This window comes from Bison bison, unplaced genomic scaffold (genome assembly GCF_000754665.1).
Source record: "Bison bison bison isolate TAMUID 2011002044 unplaced genomic scaffold, Bison_UMD1.0 scf7180017864037, whole genome shotgun sequence".
NCBI classification, from domain to species: Eukaryota; Metazoa; Chordata; class Mammalia; order Artiodactyla; family Bovidae; genus Bison; species Bison bison.
In genome coordinates, this window is record NW_011494609.1 from 233,029 (window position 1) to 233,368 (window position 340).

The window sequence follows — 340 nt, forward strand, 5'->3', positions numbered from 1 at the left end:
GCTTCCTGACCTGCATACAGATTTCTCAAGAGGCAGATCAGATGGTCTGGTATTCCCATCTCTTTCAGAATTTTCCACAGTTTATTGTGATCCACACAGTCAAAGGCTTTGGCGTAGTCAATAAAGCAGAAATAGATGTTTTTCTGGAACTCTCTTCCTTTTTCCATGATTCAGCGGATGTTGGCAATTTGATCTCTGGTTCCTCTGCCTTTTCTAAAACACGCTAGTAAAGTAATGATCAAAATTCTCCAAGCCAGGCTTCAGCAATACGTGAACCATGAATTCCAGATGTTCAAGCTGGTTTTAGAAAAGGCAGAGGAACCAGAGATCAAATTGCCAA